Source organism: Taudactylus pleione, unplaced genomic scaffold (genome assembly GCF_031769625.1).
Source record: "Taudactylus pleione unplaced genomic scaffold, aTauple2 ptg003615l, whole genome shotgun sequence".
In the NCBI taxonomy this organism is placed as follows: Eukaryota; Metazoa; Chordata; class Amphibia; order Anura; family Myobatrachidae; genus Taudactylus; species Taudactylus pleione.
Window position 1 is genome coordinate 16,298 of NW_028287951.1, and position 21,619 is coordinate 37,916.

General features: G+C 35.8%; 4 non-coding genes across 4 annotated transcripts; all 4 read left to right on the forward strand.

Moving 5' to 3' along the window:
* Window positions 1-3,020: 3,020 nt before the first annotated feature.
* Window positions 3,021-3,094, forward strand: TRNAI-AAU (transfer RNA isoleucine (anticodon AAU)). The gene has a single exon. It is a non-coding gene; the product is annotated as a tRNA-Ile (tRNA).
* Window positions 3,095-5,661: 2,567 nt separating this feature from the next.
* TRNAI-GAU (transfer RNA isoleucine (anticodon GAU)) lies at window positions 5,662-5,735 on the forward strand. Its single transcript has one exon. It is a non-coding gene; the product is annotated as a tRNA-Ile (tRNA).
* Window positions 5,736-11,808: 6,073 nt separating this feature from the next.
* On the forward strand, window positions 11,809-11,882 carry TRNAT-AGU (transfer RNA threonine (anticodon AGU)). Its single transcript has one exon. It is a non-coding gene; the product is annotated as a tRNA-Thr (tRNA).
* A 1,841-nt stretch (window positions 11,883-13,723) lies between these two features.
* On the forward strand, window positions 13,724-13,797 carry TRNAI-AAU (transfer RNA isoleucine (anticodon AAU)). The gene has a single exon. It is a non-coding gene; the product is annotated as a tRNA-Ile (tRNA).
* The last annotated feature ends 7,822 nt before the right edge of the window (window positions 13,798-21,619 follow it).

A 21,619-nucleotide genomic window follows, 5' to 3' on the forward strand; every position in this document is an offset into this window, starting at 1 on the left:
TAGCACAAGTGATGGATCACTGCATTCTTATTGCAACTTTTCCTATTTCCAAATGTTTGACAAACATCTCTCCAGTTGAAAACTGATTTGAAACAGCTTCAAAATTAGTTTGGAGTAAAAAAACCACTGAAGATGATGGGATTTATACAAAGTTTAAATATAGATAAGCTATCCTAAAATTAAACTTTAAGGAAATTGAACAAAGTTAGGTCCCACCAAGATTTGAAATCAGATTACTGGATTCAAAGTCCAAAGTGCTCACCATTACACCATGGAACCCATTATTAGAGAGTCTTCCTCTACTCAATATTGCTGATCTTTGAAATACTGAATGTTCTCCTGTTTTAGGTACATTTGGCATTTTTGTGTTTGCTGATGCTTTTATGTTTGGCCGGTTTGCTCAGTTGGTTAGAGCGTGGTGCTAATAACGCCAAGGTCATGGGTTTGATCCCCATATGGGCCATGTGCTTTTTCTTGTTGTCCTACAAGAAATGCCAAGAAGGGATTTTATCCAGCGGCAAAGTGCATGAAGTGTGGGATGAATGCATTGGCTACAGTTAGCAGCCCTTGAAACTTGCTAGAGAACATCATAGACACATACAAAACAGAGAATTTTTAAATCCATGTTAGGAATAAACAAAAATGTCATCCTTTGGCTGATGCAGCATTTCTCTATATGGCATACATAGAAAACTTTTTCTCAAATATAGCAATATGGCAAATCTAAGAAATGCTAAGGCTAATTAATCAATCAGGACATTTATTTGGTGATTGAATCTACTATGGTGGACTAAGTTTTATGACGAGAAGAAGAACAGACCTTTACTCTCATTAGTGCACACTGAAGAAGAAAATTCTTAAAACCAGAATATCTTAAAACCATAGCACAAGTGATGGATCACTGCATTCTTATTGCAACTTTTCCTAATTCCAAATGTTTGACAAACATCTCTCCAGTTGAAAACTGATTTGAAACAGCTTCAAAATTAGTTTGCAGTAAAAAAACCACTGAAGATGATGGGATTTATACAAAGTTTAAATATAGATAAGCTATCCTAAAATTCAACTTTAAGGAAATTGAACAAAGTTAGGTCCCACCAAGATTTGAAATCAGATTACAGGATTCAAAGTCCAAAGTGCTCACCATTACACCATGGAACCCATTATTAGAGAGTCTTCCTCTACTCAATATTGCTGATCTTTGAAATACTGAATGTTCTCCTGTTTTAGGTACATTTGGCATTTTTGTGTTTGCTGATGCTTTTATGTTTGGCCGGTTAGCTCAGTTGGTTAGAGCGTTGTGCTAATAACGCCAAGGTCATGTGTTCGATCCCCATACGGGCCATGTGCTTTTTCTTGTTGTCCTACAAGAAATGCCAAGAAGGGATTTTATCCAGCGGCAAAGTGCATGAAGTGTGGGATGAATGCATTGGCTACAGTTAGCAGCCCTTGAAACTTGCTAGAGAACATCATAGACACATACAAAACAGAGAATTTTTAAATCCATGTTAGGAATAAACAAAAATGTCATCCTTTGGCTGATGCAGCATTTCTCTATATGGCATACATAGAAAACTTTTTCTCAAATATAGCAATATGGCAAATCTAAGAAATGCTAAGGCTAATTAATCAATCAGGACATTTATTTGGTGATTGAATCTACTATGGGGGACTAAGTTTTAAGAAGAGAAGAAGAACAGACCTTTACTCTCATTAGTGCACACTGAAGAAGAAAATTCTTAAAACCAGAATATCTTAAAACCATAGCACAAGTGATGGATCACTGCATTCTTATTGCAACTTTTCCTATTTCCAAATGTTTGACAAACATCTCTCCAGTTGAAAACTGATTTGAAACAGCTTCAAAATTAGTTTGGAGTAAAAAATCACTGAAGATGATGGGATTTATACAAAGTTTAAATATAGATAAGCTATCCTAAAATTCAACTTTAAGGAAATTGAACAAAGTTAGGTCTCACCAAGATTTGAAATCAGATTACTGGATTCAAAGTCCAAAGTGCTCACCATTACACCATGGAACCCATTATTAGAGAGTCTTCCTCTACTCAATATTGCTGATCTTTGAAATACTGAATGTTCTCCTGTTTTAGGTACATTTGGCATTTTTGTGTTTGCTGATGCTTTTATGTTTGGCCGGTTTGCTCAGTTGGTTAGAGCGTGGTGCTAATAACGCCAAGGTCATGGGTTTGATCCCCATATGGGCCATGTGCTTTTTCTTGTTGGCAAGAAATGCCAAGAAGGGATTTTATCCAGCGGCAAAGTGCATGAAGTGTGGGATGAATGCATTGGCTACAGTTAGCAGCCCTTGAAACTTGCTAGAGAACATCATAGACACATACAAAACAGAGAATTTTTAAATCCATGTTAGGAATAAACAAAAATGTCATCCTTTGGCTGATGCAGCATTTCTCTATATGGCATACATAGAAAACTTTTTCTCAAATATAGCAATATGGCAAATCTAAGAAATGCTAAGGCTAATTAATCAATCAGGACATTTATTTGGTGATTGAATCTACTATGGGGGACTAAGTTTTAAGAAGAGAAGAAGAACAGACCTTTACTCTCATTAGTGCACACTGAAGAAGAAAATTCTTAAAACCAGAATATCTTAAAACCATAGCACAAGTGATGGATCACTGCATTCTTATTGCAACTTTTCCTAATTCCAAATGTTTGACAAACATCTCTCCAGTTGAAAACTGATTTGAAACAGCTTCCAAATTAGTTTGCAGTAAAAAAACCACTGAAGATGATGGGATTTATACAAAGTTTAAATATAGATAAGCTATCCTAAAATTCAACTTTAAGGAAATTGAACAAAGTTAGGTACCACCAAGATTTGAAATCAGATTACAGGATTCAAAGTCCAAAGTGCTCACCATTACACCATGGAACCCATTATTAGAGAGTCTTCCTCTACTCAATATTGAAATACTGAATGTTCTCCTGTTTTAGGTACATTTGGCATTTTTGTGTTTGCTGATGCTTTTATGTTTGGCCGGTTAGCTCAGTTGGTTAGAGCGTGGTGCTAATAACGCCAAGGTCATGTGTTCGATCCCCATACGGGCCATGTGCTTTTTCTTGTTGTCCTACAAGAAATGCCAAGAAGGGATTTTATCCAGCGGCAAAGTGCATGAAGTGTAGTATGAATGCATTGGCTACAGTTAGCAGCCCTTGAAACTTGCTAGAGAACATCATAGACACATACAAAACAGAGAATTTTTAAATCCATGTTAGGAATAAACAAAAATGTCATCCTTTGGCTGATGCAGCATTTCTCTATATGGCATACATAGAAAACTTTTTCTCAAATATAGCAATATGGCAAATCTAAGAAATGCTAAGGCTAATTAATCAATCAGGACATTTATTTGGTGATTGAATCTACTATGGGGGACTAAGTTTTAAGAAGAGAAGAAGAACAGACCTTTACTCTCATTAGTGCACACTGAAGAAGAAAATTCTTAAAACCAGAATATCTTAAAACCATAGCACAAGTGATGGGTCACTGCATTCTTATTGCAACTTTTCCTATTTCCAAATGTTTGACAAACATCTCTCCAGTTGAAAACTGATTTGAAACAGTTTCAAAATTAGTTTGGAGTAAAAAAACCACTGAAGATGATGGGATTTATACAAAGTTTAAATATAGATAAGCTATCCTAAAATTCAACTTTAAGGAAATTGAACAAAGTTAGGTCCCACCAAGATTTGAAATCAGATTACTGGATTCAAAGTCCAAAGTGCTCACCATTACACCATGGAACCCATTATTAGAGAGTCTTCCTCTACTCAATATTGCTGATCTTTAAAATACTGAATGTTCTCCTGTTTTAGGTACATTTGGCATTTTTGTGTTTGCTGATGCTTTTATGTTTGGCCGGTTTGCTCAGTTGGTTAGAGCGTGGTGCTAATAACGCCAAGGTCATGTGTTCGATCCCCATACGGGCCATGTGCTTTTTCTTGTTGTCCTACAAGAAATGCCAAGAAGGGATTTTATCCAGCGGCAAAGTGCATGAAGTGTGGGATGAATGCATTGGCTACAGTTAGCAGCCCTTGAAACTTGCTAGAGAACATCATAGACACATACAAAACAGAGAATTTTTAAATCCATTTTAGGAATAAACAAAAATGTCATCCTTTGGCTGATGCAGCATTTCTCTATATGGCATACATAGAAAACTTTTTCTCAAATATAGCAATATGGCAAATCTAAGAAATGCTAAGGCTAATTAATCAATCAGGACATTTATTTGGTGATTGAATCTACTATGGGGGACTAAGTTTTAAGAAGAGAAGAAGAACAGACCTTTACTCTCATTAGTGCACACTGAAGAAGAAAATTCTTAAAACCAGAATATCTTAAAACCATAGCACAAGTGATGGATCACTGCATTCTTATTGCAACTTTTCCTATTTCCAAATGTTTGACAAACATCTCTCCAGTTGAAAACTGATTTGAAACAGCTTCAAAATTAGTTTGGAGTAAAAAATCACTGAAGATGATGGGATTTATACAAAGTTTAAATATAGATAAGCTATCCTAAAATTCAACTTTAAGGAAATTGAACAAAGTTAGGTCCCACCAAGATTTGAAATCAGATTACTGGATTCAAAGTCCAAAGTGCTCACCATTACACCATGGAACCCATTATTAGAGAGTCTTCCTCTACTCAATATTGCTGATCTTTGAAATACTGAATGTTCTCCTGTTTTAGATACATTTGGCATTTTTGTGTTTGCTGATGCTTTTATGTTTGGCCGGTTTGCTCAGTTGGTTAGAGCGTGGTGCTAATAACGCCAAGGTCATGGGTTTGATCCCCATATGGGCCATGTGCTTTTTCTTGTTGGCAAGAAATGCCAAGAAGGGATTTTATCCAGCGGCAAAGTGCATGAAGTGTGGGATGAATGCATTGGCTACAGTTAGCAGCCCTTGAAACTTGCTAGAGAACATCATAGACACATACAAAACAGAGAATTTTTAAATCCATGTTAGGAATAAACAAAAATGTCATCCTTTGGCTGATGCAGCATTTCTCTATATGGCATACATAGAAAATTTTTTCTCAAATATAGCAATATGGCAAATCTAAGAAATGCTGTGGCAAATTAATCAATCAGGACATTTATTTGGTGATTGAATCTACTATGGGGGACTAAGTTTTATGACGAGAAGAAGAACAGACCTTTACTCTCATTAGTGCACACTGAAGAAGAAAATTCTTAAAACCAGAATATCTTAAAACCATAGCACAAGTGATGGATCACTGCATTCTTATTGCAACTTTTCCTATTTCCAAATGTTTGACAAACATCTCTCCAGTTGAAAACTGATTTGAAACAGCTTCAAAATTAGTTTGGAGTAAAAAAACCACTGAAGATGATGGGATTTATACAAAGTTTAAATATAGATAAGCTATCCTAAAATTCAACTTTAAGGAAATTGAACAAAGTTAGGTCCCACCAAGATTTGAAATCAGATTACTGGATTCAAAGTCTAAAGTGCTCACCATTACACCATGGAACCCATTATTAGAGAGTCTTCCTCTACTCAATATTGCTGATCTTTGAAATACTGAATGCTCTCCTGTTTTAGGTACATTTGGCATTTTTGTGTTTGCTGATGTTTTTATGTTTGGCCGGTTTGCTCAGTTGGTTAGAGTGTGGTGCTGATAATGCCAAGGTCATGGGTTTGATCCCCATATGGGCCATGTGCTTTTTCTTGTTGGCAAGAAATGCCAAGAAGGGATTTTATCCAGCGGCAAAGTGCATGAAGTGTGGGATGAATGCATTGGCTACAGTTAGCAGCCCTTGAAACTTGCTAGAGAACATCATAGACACATACATAACAGAGAATTTTTAAATCCATGTTAGGAATAAACAAAAATGTCATCCTTTGGCTGATGCAGCATTTCTCTATATGGCATACATAGAAAACTTTTTCTCAAATATAGCAATATGGCAAATCTAAGAAATGCTATGGCAAATTAATCAATCAGGACATTTATTTGGTGATTGAATCTACTATGGGGGACTAAGTTTTAAGAAGAGAAGAAGAACAGACCTTTACTCTCATTAGTGCACACTGAAGAAGAAAATTCTTAAAACCAGAATATCTTAAAACCATAGCACAAGTGATGGATCACTGCATTCTTATTGCAACTTTTCCTATTTCCAAATGTTTGACAAACATCTCTCCAGTTGAAAACTGATTTGAAACAGCTTAAAAATTAGTTTGGAGTAAAAAAACCATTGAAGATGATGGGATTTATACAAAGTTTAAATATAGATAAGCTATCCTAAAATTCAACTTTAAGGAAATTGAACAAAGTTAGGTCTCACCAAGATTTGAAATCAGAATACTGGATTCAAAGTCCAAAGTGCTCACCATTACACCATGGAACCCATTATTAGAGAGTCTTCCTCTACTCAATATTGCTGATCTTTGAAATACTGAATGTTCTCCTGTTTTAGGTACATTTGGCATTTTTGTGTTTGCTGATGCTTTTATGTTTGGCCGGTTAGCTCAGTTGGTTAGAGCATGGTGCTAATAATGCCAAGGTCATGTGTTCGATCCCCATACGGGCCATGTGCTTTTTCTTGTTGTCCTACAAGAAATGCCAAGAAGGGATTTTATCCAGCGGCAAAGTGCATGAAGTGTGGGATGAATGCATTGGCTACAGTTAGCAGCCCATGAAACTTGCAAGAGAACATCATAGACACATACAAAACAGAGAATTTTTAAATCCATGTTAGGAATAAACAAAAATGTCATCCTTTGGCTGATGCAGCATTTCTCTATATGGCATACATAGAAAACTTTTTCTCAAATATAGCAATATGGCAAATCTAAGAAATGCTGTGGCAAATTAATCAATCAGGACATTTATTTGGTGATTGAATCTACTATGGGGGACTAAGTTTTAAGAAGAGAAGAAGAACAGACCTTTACTCTCATTAGTGCACACTGAAGAAGAAAATTCTTAAAACCAGAATATCTTAAAACCATAGCACAAGTGATGGATCACTGCATTCTTATTGCAACTTTTCCTAATTCCAAATGTTTGACAAACATCTCTCCAGTTGAAAACTGATTTGAAACAGCTTCAAAATTAGTTTGCAGTAAAAAAACCACTGAAGATGATGGGATTTATACAAAGTTTAAATATAGATAAGCTATCCTAAAATTCAACTTTAAGGAAATCGAACAAAGTTAGGTACCACCAAGATTTGAAATCAGATTACAGGATTCAAAGTCCAAAGTGCTCACCATTACACCATGGAAGCCATTATTAGAGAGTCTTCCTTACTCAATATTGAAATACTGAATGTTCTCCTGTTTTAGGTACATTTGGCATTTTTGTGTTTGCTGATGCTTTTATGTTTGGCCGGTTAGCTCAGTTGGTTAGAGCGTGGTGCTAATAACGCCAAGGTCATGTGTTCGACCCCATACGGGCCATGTGCTTTTTCTTGTTGTCCTACAAGAAATGCCAAGAAGGGATTTTATCCAGCGGCAAAGTGCATGAAGTGTGGGATGAATGCATTGGCTACAGTTAGCAGCCCTTGAAACTTGCTAGAGAACATCATAGACACATACAAAACAGAGAATTTTTAAATCCATGTTAGGAATAAACAAAAATGTCATCCTTTGGCTGATGCAGCATTTCTCTATATGGCATACATAGAAAACTTTTTCTCAAATATAGCAATATGGCAAATCTAAGAAATGCTAAGGCTAATTAATCAATCAGGACATTTATTTGGTGATTGAATCTACTATGGGGGACTAAGTTTTAAGAAGAGAAGAAGAACAGACCTTTACTCTCATTAGTGCACACTGAAGAAGAAAATTCTTAAAACCAGAATATCTTAAAACCATAGCACAAGTGATGGATCACTGCATTCTTATTGCAACTTTTCCTATTTCCAAATGTTTGACAAACATCTCTCCAGTTGAAAACTGATTTGAAACAGCTTCAAAATTAGTTTGGAGTAAAAAAACCACTGAAGATGATGGGATTTATACAAAGTTTAAATATAGATAAGCTATCCTAAAATTCAACTTTAAGGAAATTGAACAAAGTTAGGTCCCACCAAGATTTGAAATCAGATTACTGGATTCAAAGTCCAAAGTGCTCACCATTACACCATGGAACCCATTATTAGAGAGTCTTCCTCTACTCAATATTGCTGATCTTTGAAATACTGAATGTTCTCCTGTTTTAGGTACATTTGGCATTTTTGTGTTTGCTGATGCTTTTATGTTTGGCCGGTTAGCTCAGTTGGTTAGAGCGTTGTGCTAATAACACCAAGGTCATGTGTTTGATCCCCATACGGGCCATGTGCTTTTTCTTGTTGTCCTACAAGAAATGCCAAGAAGGGATTTTATCCAGCGGCAAAGTGCATGAAGTGTGGGATGAATGCATTGGCTACAGTTAGCAGCCCTTGAAATTTGCTAGAGAACATCATAGACACATACAAAACAGAGAATTTTTAAATCCATGTTAGGAATAAACAAAAATGTCATCCTTTGGCTGATGCAGCATTTCTCTATATGGCATACATAGAAAACTTTTTCTCAAATATAGCAATATGGAAAATCTAAGAAATGCTGTGGCAAATTAATCAATCAGGACATTTATTTGGTGATTGAATCTACTATGGGGGACTAAGTTTTAAGACGAGAAGAAGAACAGACCTTTACTCTCATTAGTGCACACTGAAGAAGAAAATTCTTAAAACCAGAATATCTTAAAACCATAGCACAAGTGATGGATCACTGCATTCTTATTGCAACTTTTCCTATTTCCAAATGTTTGACAAACATCTCTCCAGTTGAAAACTGATTTGAAACAGCTTCAAAATTAGTTTGGAGTAAAAAAACCACTGAAGATGATGGGATTTATACAAAGTTTAAATATAGATAAGCTATCCTAAAATTCAACTTTAAGGAAATTGAACAAAGTTAGGTCCCACCAAGATTTGAAATCAGATTACTGGATTCAAAGTCCAAAGTGCTCACCATTACACCATGGAACCCATTATTAGAGAGTCTTCCTCTACTCAATATTGCTGATCTTTGAAATACTGAATGCTCTCCTGTTTTAGGTACATTTGGCATTTTTGTGTTTGCTGATGCTTTTATGTTTGGCCGGTTAGCTCAGTTGGTTAGAGCGTTGTGCTAATAACACCAAGGTCATGTGTTTGATCCCCATACGGGCCATGTGCTTTTTCTTGTTGTCCTACAAGAAATGCCAAGAAGGGATTTTATCCAGCGGCAAAGTGCATGAAGTGTGGGATGAATGCATTGGCTACAGTTAGCAGCCCTTGAAACTTGCTAGAGAACATCATAGACACATACAAAACAGAGAATTTTTAAATCCATGTTAGGAATAAACAAAAATGTCATCCTTTGGCTGATGCAGCATTTCTCTATATGGCATACATAGAAAACTTTTTCTCAAATATAGCAATATGGCAAATCTAAGAAATGCTAAGGCTAATTAATCAATCAGGACATTTATTTGGTGATTGAATCTACTATGGGGGACTAAGTTTTAAGAAGAGAAGAAGAACAGACCTTTACTCTCATTAGTGCACACTGAAGAAAATAATTCTTAAAACCAGAATATCTTAAAACCATAGCACAAGTGATGGATCACTGCATTCTTATTGCAACTTTTCCTAATTCCAAATGTTTGACAAACATCTCTCCAGTTGAAAACTGATTTGAAACAGCTTCAAAATTGTTTGCAGTAAAAAAACCACTGAAGATGATGGGATTTATACAAAGTTTAAATATAGATAAGCTATCCTAAAATTCAACTTTAAGGAAATTGAACAAAGTTAGGTACCACCAAGATTTGAAATCAGATTACAGGATTCAAAGTCCAAAGTGCTCACCATTACACCATGGAACCCATTATTAGAGAGTCTTCCTCTACTCAATATTGAAATACTGAATGTTCTCCTGTTTTAGGTACATTTGGCATTTTTGTGTTTGCTGATGCTTTTATGTTTGGCCGGTTAGCTCAGTTGGTTAGAGCGTGGTGCTAATAACACCAAGGTCATGTGTTCGATCCCCATACGGGCCAAGTGCTTTTTCTTGTTGTCCTACAAGAAATGCCAATAAGGGATTTTATCCAGCGGCAAAGTGCATGAAGTGTGGGATGAATGCATTGGCTACAGTTAGCAGCCCTTGAAACTTGCTAGAGAACATCATAGACACATACAAAACAGAGAATTTTTAAATCCATGTTAGGAATAAACAAAAATGTCATCCTTTGGCTGATGCAGCATTTCTCTATATGGCATACATAGAAAACTTTTTCTCAAATATAGCAATATGGCAAATCTAAGAAATGCTGTGGCAAATTAATCAATCAGGACATTTATTTGGTGATTGAATCTACTATGGGGGACTAAGTTTTAAGACGAGAAGAAGAACAGACCTTTACTCTCATTAGTGCACACTGAAGAAGAAAATTCTTAAAACCAGAATATCTTAAAACCATAGCACAAGTGATGGATCACTGCATTCTTATTGCAACTTTTCCTATTTCCAAATGTTTGACAAACATCTCTCCAGTTGAAAACTGATTTGAAACAGCTTCAAAATTAGTTTGGAGTAAAAAAACCACTGAAGATGATGGGATTTATACAAAGTTTAAATATAGATAAGCTATCCTAAAATTCAACTTTAAGGAAATTGAACAAAGTTAGGTCCCACCAAGATTTGAAATCAGATTACTGGATTCAAAGTCCAAAGTGCTCACCATTACACCATGGAACCCATTATTAGAGAGTCTTCCTCTACTCAATATTGCTGATCTTTGAAATACTGAATGTTCTCCTGTTTTAGGTACATTTGGCATTTTTGTGTTTGCTGATGCTTTTATGTTTGGCCGGTTAGCTCAGTTGGTTAGAGCATTGTGTTAATAACACCAAGGTCATGTGTTTGATCCCCATACGGGCCATGTGCTTTTTCTTGTTGTCCTAAAAGAAATGCCAAGAAGGGATTTTATCCAGCGGCAAAGTGCATGAAGTGTGGGATGAATGCATTGGCTACAGTTAGCAGCCCTTGAAACTTGCTAGAGAACATCATAGACACATACAAAACAGAGAATTTTTAAATCCATGTTAGGAATAAACAAAAATGTCATCCTTTGGCTGATGCAGCATTTCTCTATATGGCATACATAGAAAACTTTTTCTCAAATATAGCAATATGGAAAATCTAAGAAATGCTGTGGCAAATTAATCAATCAGGACATTTATTTGGTGATTGAATCTACTATGGGGGACTAAGTTTTAAGACGAGAAGAAGAACAGACCTTTACTCTCATTAGTGCACACTGAAGAAGAAAATTCTTAAAACCAGAATATCTTAAAACCATAGCACAAGTGATGGATCACTGCATTCTTATTGCAACTTTTCCTATTTCCAAATGTTTGACAAACATCTCTCCAGTTGAAAACTGATTTGAAACAGCTTCAAAATTAGTTTGGAGTAAAAAAACCACTGAAGATGATGGGATTTATACAAAGTTTAAATATAGATAAGCTATCCTAAAATTCAACTTTAAGGAAATTGAACAAAGTTAGGTCCCACCAAGATTTGAAATCAGATTACTGGATTCAAAGTCCAAAGTGCTCACCATTACACCATGGAACCCATTATTAGAGAGTCTTCCTCTACTCAATATTGCTGATCTTTGAAATACTGAATGCTCTCCTGTTTTAGGTACATTTGGCATTTTTGTGTTTGCTGATGCTTTTATGTTTGGCCGGTTTGCTCAGTTGGTTAGAGCGTGGTGCTAGTAACGCCAAGGTCATGGGTTTGATCCCCATATGGGCCATGTGCTTTTTCATGTTGGCAAGAAATGCCAAGAAGGGATTTTATCCAGCGGCAAAGTGCATGAAGTGTGGGATGAATGCATTGGCTACAGTTAGCAGCCCTTGAAACTTGCTAGAGAACATCATAGACACATACAAAACAGAGAATTTTTAAATCCATGTTAGGAATAAACAAAAATGTCATCCTTTGGCTGATGCAGCATTTCTCTATATGGCATACATAGAAAACTTTTTCTCAAATATAGCAATATGGCAAATCTAAGAAATGCTAAGGCTAATTAATCAATCAGGACATTTATTTGGTGATTGAATCTACTATGGGGGACTAAGTTTTAAGAAGAGAAGAAGAACAGACCTTTACTCTCATTAGTGCACACTGAAGAAGAAAATTCTTAAAACCAGAATATCTTAAAACCATAGCACAAGTGATGGATCACTGCATTCTTATTGCAACTTTTCCTATTTCCAAATGTTTGACAAACATCTCTCCAGTTGAAAACTGATTTGAAACAGCTTCAAAATTAGTTTGGAGTAAAAACACCACTGAAGATGATGGGATTTATACAAAGTTTAAATATAGATAAGCTATCCTAAAATTCAACTTTAAGGAAATTGAACAAAGTTAGGTCCCACCAAGATTTGAAATCAGATTACTGGATTCAAAGTCCAAAGTGCTCACCATTACACCATGGAACCCATTATTAGAGAGTCTTCCTCTACTCAATATTGCTGATCTTTGAAATACTGAATGTTCTCCTGTTTTAGGTACATTTGGCATTTTTGTGTTTGCTGATGCTTTTATGTTTGGCCGGTTAGCTCAGTTGGTTAGAGCATTGTGCTAATAACACCAAGGTCATGTGTTCGATCCCCATATGGGCCATGTGCTTTTTCTTGTTGTCCTACAAGAAATGCCAAGAAGGGATTTTATCCAGCGGCAAAGTGCATGAAATGTGGGATGAATGCATTGGCTACAGTTAGCAGCCCTTGAAACTTGCTAGAGAACATCATAGACACAAGGTCATGTGTTCGATCCCCATACGGGCCATGTGCTTTTTCTTGTTGTCCTACAAGAAATGCCAAGAAGGGATTTTATCCAGCGGCAAAGTGCATGAAGTGTGGGATGAATGCATTGGCTACAGTTAGCAGCCCTTGAAACTTGCTAGAGAACATCATAGACACATACAAAACAGAGAATTTTTAAATCCATGTTAGGAATAAACAAAAATGTCATCCTTTGGCTGATGCAGCATTTCTCTATATGGCATACATAGAAAACTTTTTCTCAAATATAGCAATATGGCAAATCTAAGAAATGCTAAGGCTAATTAATCAATCAGGACATTTATTTGGTGATTGAATCTACTATGGGGGACTAAGTTTTAAGAAGAGAAGAAGAACAGACCTTTACTCTCATTAGTGCACACTGAAGAAGAAAATTCTTAAAACCAGAATATCTTAAAACCATAGCACAAGTGATGGATCACTGCATTCTTATTGCAACTTTTCCTAATTCCAAATGTTTGACAAACATCTCTCCAGTTGAAAACTGATTTGAAACAGCTTCAAAATTAGTTTGCAGTAAAAAAACCACTGAAGATGATGGGATTTATACAAAGTTTAAATATAGATAAGCTATCCTAAAATTCAACTTTAAGGAAATTGAACAAAGTTAGGTACCACCAAGATTTGAAATCAGATTACAGGATTCAAAGTCCAAAGTGCTCACCATTACACCATGGAACCCATTATTAGAGAGTCTTCCTCTACTCAATATTGAAATACTGAATGTTCTCCTGTTTTAGGTACATTTGGCATTTTTGTGTTTGCTGATGCTTTTATGTTTGGCCGGTTAGCTCAGTTGGTTAGAGCGTGGTGCTAATAACGCCAAGGTCATGTGTTCGATCCCCATACGGGCCATGTGCTTTTTCTTGTTGTCCTACAAGAAATGCCAAGAAGGGATTTTATCCAGCGGCAAAGTGCATGAAGTGTGGGATGAATGCATTGGCTACAGTTAGCAGCCCTTGAAACTTGCTAGAGAACATCATAGACACATACAAAACAGAGAATTTTTAAATCCATGTTAGGAATAAACAAAAATGTCATCCTTTGGCTGATGCAGCATTTCTCTATATGGCATACATAGAAAACTTTTTCTCAAATATAGCAATATGGCAAATCTAAGAAATGCTAAGGCTAATTAATCAATCAGGACATTTATTTGGTGATTGAATCTACTATGGGGGACTAAGTTTTAAGAAGAGAAGAAGAACAGACCTTTACTCTCATTAGTGCACACTGAAGAAGAAAATTCTTAAAACCAGAATATCTTAAAACCATAGCACAAGTGATGGATCACTGCATTCTTATTGCAACTTTTCCTATTTCCAAATGTTTGACAAACATCTCTCCAGTTGAAAACTGATTTGAAACAGCTTCAAAATTAGTTTGGAGTAAAAAAACCACTGAAGATGATGGGATTTATACAAAGTTTAAATATAGATAAGCTATCCTAAAATTCAACTTTAAGGAAATTGAACAAAGTTAGGTCCCACCAAGATTTGAAATCAGATTACTGGATTCAAAGTCCAAAGTGCTCACCATTACACCATGGAACCCATTATTAGAGAGTCTTCCTCTACTCAATATTGCTGATCTTTGAAATACTGAATGCTCTCCTGTTTTAGGTACATTTGGCATTTTTGTGTTTGCTGATGCTTTTATGTTTGGCCGGTTTGCTCAGTTGGTTAGAGTGTGGTGCTAATAAAGCCAAGGTCATTGGTTTGATCCCCATATGGGCCATGTGCTTTTTCATGTTGGCAAGAAATGCCAAGAAGGGATTTTATCCAGCAGCAAAGTGCATGAAGTGTGGGATGAATGCATTGGCTACAGTTAGCAGCCCTTGAAACTTGCTAGAGAACATCATAGACACATACAAAACAGAGAATTTTTAAATCCATGTTAGGAATAAACAAAAATGTCATCCTTTGGCTGATGCAGCATTTCTCTATATGGCATACATAGAAAACTTTTTCTCAAATATAGCAATATGGCAAATCTAAGAAATGCTAAGGCTAATTAATCAATCAGGACATTTATTTGGTGATTGAATCTACTATGGGGGACTAAGTTTTAAGAAGAGAAGAAGAACAGACCTTTACTCTCATTAGTGCACACTGAAGAAGAAAATTCTTAAAACCAGAATATCTTAAAACCATAGCACAAGTGATGGATCACTGCATTCTTATTGCAACTTTTCCTAATTCCAAATGTTTGACAAACATCTCTCCAGTTGAAAACTGATTTGAAACAGCTTCAAAATTAGTTTGCAGTAAAAAAACCACTGAAGATGATGGGATTTATACAAAGTTTAAATATAGATAAGCTATCCTAAAATTCAACTTTAAGGAAATTGAACAAAGTTAGGTACCACCAAGATTTGAAATCAGATTACAGGATTCAAAGTCCAAAGTGCTCACCATTACACCATGGAACCCATTATTAGAGAGTCTTCCTCTACTCAATATTGAAATACTGAATGTTCTCCTGTTTTAGGTACATTTGGCATTTTTGTGTTTGCTGATACTTTTATGTTTGGCCGGTTAGCTCAGTTGGTTAGAGCGTTGTGCTAATAACGCCAAGGTCATGTGTTCGATCCCCATACGGGCCATGTGCTTTTTCTTGTTGTCCTACAAGAAATGCCAAGAAGGGATTTTATCCAGCGGCAAAGTGCATGAAGTGTGGGATGAATGCATTGGCTACAGTTAGCAGCCCTTGAAACTTGCTAGAGAACATCATAGACACATACAAAACAGAGAATTTTTAAATCCATGTTAGGAATAAACAAAAATGTCATCCTTTGGCTGATGCAGCATTTCTCTATATGGCATACATAGAAAACTTTTTCTCAAATATAGCAATATGGCAAATCTAAGAAATGCTAAGGCTAATTAATCAATCAGGACATTTATTTGGTGATTGAATCTACTATGGGGCACTAAGTTTTAAGAAGGGAAGAAGAACAGACCTTTACTCTCATTAGTGCACACTGAAGAAGAAAATTCTTAAAACCAGAATATCTTAAAACCATAGCACAAGTGATGGATCACTGCATTCTTATTGCAACTTTTCCTATTTCCAAATGTTTGACAAACATCTCTCCAGTTGAAAACTGATTTGAAACAGCTTCAAAATTAGTTTGGAGTAAAAAAACCACTGAAGATGATGGGATTTATACAAAGTTTAAATATAGATAAGCTATCCTAAAATTCAACTTTAAGGAAATTGAACAAAGTTAGGTCCCACCAAGATTTGAAATCAGATTACGGGATTCAAAGTCCAAAGTGCTCACCATTACACCATGGAACCCATTATTAGAGTGTCTTCCTCTACTCAATATTGAAATACTGAATGTTCTCCTGTTTTAGGTACATTTGGCATTTTTGTGTTTGCTGATGCTTTTATGTTTGGCCGGTTAGCTCAGTTGGTTAGAGCGTTGTGCTAATAACGCCAAGGTCATGTGTTCGATCCCCATACGGGCCATGTGCTTTTTCTTGTTGTCCTACAAGAAATGCCAAGAAGGGATTTTATCCAGCGGCAAAGTGCATGAAGTGTGGGATGAATGCATTGGCTACAGTTAGCAGCCCTTGAAACTTGCTAGAGAACATCATAGACACATACAAAACAGAGAATTTTTAAATCCATGTTAGGAATAAACAAAAATGTCATCCTTTGGCTGATGCAGCATTTCTCTATATGGCATACATAGAAAACTTTTTCTCAAATATAGCAATATGGCAAATCTAAGAAATGCTAAGGCTAATTAATCAATCAGGACATTTATTTGGTGATTGAATCTACTATGGGGCACTAAGTTTTAAGAAGAGAAGAAGAACAGACCTTTACTCTCATTAGTGCACACTGAAGAAGAAAATTCTTAAAACCAGAATATCTTAAAACCATAGCACAAGTGATGGATCACTGCATTCTTATTGCAACTTTTCCTATTTCCAAATGTTTGACAAACATCTCTCCAGTTGAAAACTGATTTGAAACAGCTTCAAAATTAGTTTGGAGTAAAAAAACCACTGAAGATGATGGGATTTATACAAAGTTTAAATATAGATAAGCTATCCTAAAATTCAACTTTAAGGAAATTGAACAAAGTTAGGTCCCACCAAGATTTGAAATCAGATTACTGGATTCAAAGTCCAAAGTGCTCACCATTACACCATGGAACCCATTATTAGAGTGTCTTCCTCTACTCAATATTGCTGATCTTTGAAATACTGTATGTTCTCCTGTTTTAGGTACATTTGGCATTTTTGTGTTTGCTGATGCTTTTTTGTTTGGCCGGTTAGCTCAGTTGGTTAGAGCGTTGTGCTAATAACACCAAGGTCATGTGTTCGATCCCCATACGGGCCATGTGCTTTTTCTTGTTGTCCTACAAGAAATGCCAAGAAGGGATTTTATCCAGCGGCAAAGTGCATGAAGTGTGGGATGAATGCATTGGCTACAGTTAGCAGCCCTTGAAACTTGCTAGAGAACATCATAGACACATACAAAACAGAGAATTTTTAAATCCATGTTAGGAATAAACAAAAATGTCATCCTTTGGCTGATGCAGCATTTCTCTATATGGCATACATAGAAAACTTTTTCTCAAATATAGCAATATGGCAAATCTAAGAAATGCTAAGGCTAATTAATCAATCAGGACATTTATTTGGTGATTGAATCTACTATGGGGGACTAAGTTTTAAGACGAGAAGAAGAACAGACCTTTACTCTCATTAGTGCACACTGAAGAAGAAAATTCTTAAAACCAGAATATCTTAAAACCATAGCACAAGTGATGGATCACTGCATTCTTATTGCAACTTTTCCTATTTCCAAATGTTTGACAAACATCTCTCCAGTTGAAAACTGATTTGAAACAGCTTCAAAATTAGTTTGGAGTAAAAAAACCACTGAAGATGATGGGATTTATACAAAGTTTAAATATAGATAAGCTATCCTAAAATTCAACTTTAAGGAAATTGAACAAAGTTAGGTCCCACCAAGATTTGAAATCAGATTACTGGATTCAAAGTCCAAAGTGCTCACCATTACACCATGGAACCCATTATTAGAGAGTCTTCCTCTACTCAATATTGCTGATCTTTGAAATACTGAATGTTCTCCTGTTTTAGGTACATTTGGCATTTTTGTGTTTGCTGATGCTTTTATGTTTGGCCGGTTAGCTCAGTTGGTTAGAGCGTGGTGCTAATAATGCCAAGGTCATGTGTTCGATCCCCATATGGGCCATGTGCTTTTTCTTGTTGTCCTACAAGAAATGCCAAGAAGGGATTTTATCCAGCGGCAAAGTGCATGAAGTGTGGGATGAATGCATTGGCTACAGTTAGCAGCCCTTGAAACTTGCAAGAGAACATCATAGACACATACAAAACAGAGAATTTTTAAATCCATGTTAGGAATAAACAAAAATGTCATCCTTTGGCTGATGCAGCATTTCTCTATATGGCATACATAGAAAACTTTTTCTCAAATATAGCAATATGGCAAATCTAAGAAATGCTAAGGCTAATTAATCAATCAGGACATTTATTTGGTGATTGAATCTACTATGGGGGACTAAGTTTTAAGACGAGAAGAAGAACAGACCTTTACTCTCATTAGTGCACACTGAAGAAGAAAATTCTTAAAACCAGAATATCTTAAAACCATAGCACAAGTGATGGATCACTGCATTCTTATTGCAACTTTTCCTATTTCCAAATGTTTGACAAACATCTCTCCAGTTGAAAACTGATTTGAAACAGCTTCAAAATTAGTTTGGAGTAAAAAAACCACTGAAGATGATGGGATTTATACAAAGTTTAAATATAGATAAGCTATCCTAAAATTCAACTTTAAGGAAATTGAACAAAGTTAGGTCCCACCAAGATTTGAAATCAGATTACTGGATTCAAAGTCCAAAGTGCTCACCATTACACCATGGAACCCATTATTAGAGAGTCTTCCTCTACTCAATATTGCTGATCTTTGAAATACTGAATGCTCTCCTGTTTTAGGTACATTTGGCATTTTTGTGTTTGCTGATGCTTTTATGTTTAGCCGGTTTGCTCAGTTGGTTAGAGCGTGGTGCTAATAACGCCAAGGTCATGGGTTTGATCCCCATATGGGCCATGTGCTTTTTCTTCTTGGCAAGAAATGCCAAGAAGGGATTTTATCCAGCGGCAAAGTGCATGAAGTGTGGGATGAATGCATTGGCTACAGTTAGCAGCCCTTGAAACTTGCAAGAGAATATCATAGACACATACAAAACAGAGAATTTTTAAATCCATGTTAGGAATAAACAAAAATGTCATCCTTTGGCTGATGCAGCATTTCTCTATATGGCATACATAGAAAACTTTTTCTCAAATATAGCAATATGGCAAATCTAAGAAATGCTATGGCAAATTAATCAATCAGGACATTTATTTGGTGATTGAATCTACTATGGGGGACTAAGTTTTAAGAAGAGAAGAAGAACAGACCTTTACTCTCATTAGTGCACACTGAAGAAGAAAATTCTTAAAACCAGAATATCTTAAAACCATAGCACAAGTGATGGATCACTGCATTCTTATTGCAACTTTTCCTATTTCCAAATGTTTGACAAACATCTCTCCAGTTGAAAACTGATTTGAAACAGCTTAAAAATTAGTTTGGAGTAAAAAAACCATTGAAGATGATGGGATTTATACAAAGTTTAAATATAGATAAGCTATCCTAAAATTCAACTTTAAGGAAATTGAACAAAGTTAGGTCTCACCAAGATTTGAAATCAGAATACTGGATTCAAAGTCCAAAGTGCTCACCATTACAACATGGAACCCATTATTAGAGAGTCTTCCTCTACTCAATATTGCTGATCTTTGAAATACTGAATGTTCTCCTGTTTTAGGTACATTTGGCATTTTTGTGTTTGCTGATGCTTTTATGTTTGGTCGGTTAGCTCAGTTGGTTAGAGCGTGGTGCTAATAATGCCAATGTCATGTGTTCGATCCCCATACGGGCCATGTGCTTTTTCTTGTTGTCCTACAAGAAATGCCAAGAAGGGATTTTATCCAGCGGCAAAGTGCATGAAGTGTGGGATGAATGCATTGGCTACAGTTAGCAGCCCTTGAAACTTGCAAGAGAACATCATAGACACATACAAAACAGAGAATTTTTAAATCCATGTTAGGAATAAACAAAAATGTCATCCTTTGGCTGATGCAGCATTTCTCTATATGGCATACATAGAAAACTTTTTCTCAAATATAGCAATATGGCAAATCTAAGAAATGCTGTGGCAAATTAATCAATCAGGACATTTATTTGGTGATTGAATCTACTATGGGGGACTAAGTTTTAAGACGAGAAGAAGAACAGACCTTTACTCTCATTAGTGCACACTGAAGAAGAAAATTCTTAAAACCAGAATATCTTAAAACCATAGCACAAGTGATGGATCACTGCATTCTTATTGCAACTTTTCCTATTTCCAAATGTTTGACAAACATCTCTCCAGTTGAAAACTGATTTGAAACAGTTTCAAAATTAGTTTGGAGTAAAGAAACCACTGAAGATGATGGGATTTATACAAAGTTTAAATATAGATAAGCTATCCTAAAATTCAACTTTAAGGAAATTGAACAAAGTTAGGTCCCACCAAGATTTGAAATCAGATTACTGGATTCAAAGTCCAAAGTGCTCACCATTACACCATGGAACCCATTATTAGAGAGTCTTCCTCTACTCAATATTGCTGATCTTTGAAATACTGAATGCTCTCCTGTTTTAGGTACATTTGGCATTTTTGTGTTTGCTGATGCTTTTATGTTTGGCCGGTTTGCTCAGTTGGTTTGAGCGTGGTGCTAATAACGCCAAGGTCATGGGTTTGATCCCCATATGGGCCATGTGCTTTTTCTTCTTGGCAAGAAATGCCAAGAAGGGATTTTATCCAGCGGCAAAGTGCATGAAGTGTGGGATGAATGCATTGGCTACAGTTAGCAGCCCTTGAAACTTGCTAGAGAACATCATAGACACATACAAAACAGAGAATTTTTAAATCCATGTTAGGAATAAACAAAAATGTCATCCTTTGGCTGATGCAGCATTTCTCTATATGGCATACATAGAAAACTTTTTCTCAAATATAGCAATATGGCAAATCTAAGAAATGCTATGGCAAATTAATCAATCAGGACATTTATTTGGTGATTGAATCTACTATGGGGGACTAAGTTTTAAGAAGAGAAGAAGAACAGACCTTTACTCTCATTAGTGCACACTGAAGAAGAAAATTCTTAAAACCAGAATATCTTAAAACCATAGCACAAGTGATGGATCACTGCATTCTTATTGCAACTTTTCCTAATTCCAAATGTTTGACAAACATCTCTCCAGTTGAAAACTGATTTGAAACAGCTTCAAAATTAGTTTGCAGTAAAAAAACCACTGAAGATGATGGGATTTATACAAAGTTTAAATATAGATAAGCTATCCTAAAATTCAACTTTAAGGAAATTGAACAAAGTTAGGTACCACCAAGATTTGAAATCAGATTACAGGATTCAAAGTCCAAAGTGCTCACTATTACACCATGGAACCCATTATTAGAGAGTCTTCCTCTACTCAATATTGAAATACTGAATGTTCTCCTGTTTTAGGTACATTTGGCATTTTTGTGTTTGTTGATGCTTTTTTGTTT